The sequence below is a fragment of the Penaeus monodon genome, chromosome 15, assembly GCF_015228065.2.
Source record: "Penaeus monodon isolate SGIC_2016 chromosome 15, NSTDA_Pmon_1, whole genome shotgun sequence".
Lineage (NCBI taxonomy): Eukaryota > Metazoa > Arthropoda > Malacostraca > Decapoda > Penaeidae > Penaeus > Penaeus monodon.
The window spans coordinates 15644218-15644432 of record NC_051400.1 but is presented as its reverse complement, the minus strand read 5'-3'; the positions used below and the strand labels follow the sequence as shown (position 1 = coordinate 15644432).

At 31.6% G+C, this 215-nt stretch overlaps 1 pseudogene; it reads right to left on the bottom strand.

The window, feature by feature from the left end:
* Positions 1-215, bottom strand: part of LOC119582238 — a 12761-nt pseudogene that overhangs the window by 2321 nt on the left and 10225 nt on the right.

Below are 215 nucleotides of genomic sequence, written 5' to 3'. Positions count from 1 at the left end.
GTGACAAAAATACAATGATAAGGTAACTGCAAAAAAATATCATACTTACAGCTAACTTGAGCTTGCAGGACTGGTTGTTACATCTCCAGTTCTGCGCACACTATTGTAAATGATCACCATTATGATATGATATGTGGAGTTCGCGAATTTTTTTTTACCTTCAATTCCAGAAATCTGAAATAAAATAAATCAATTAAGAATCGACTGAATTTTAA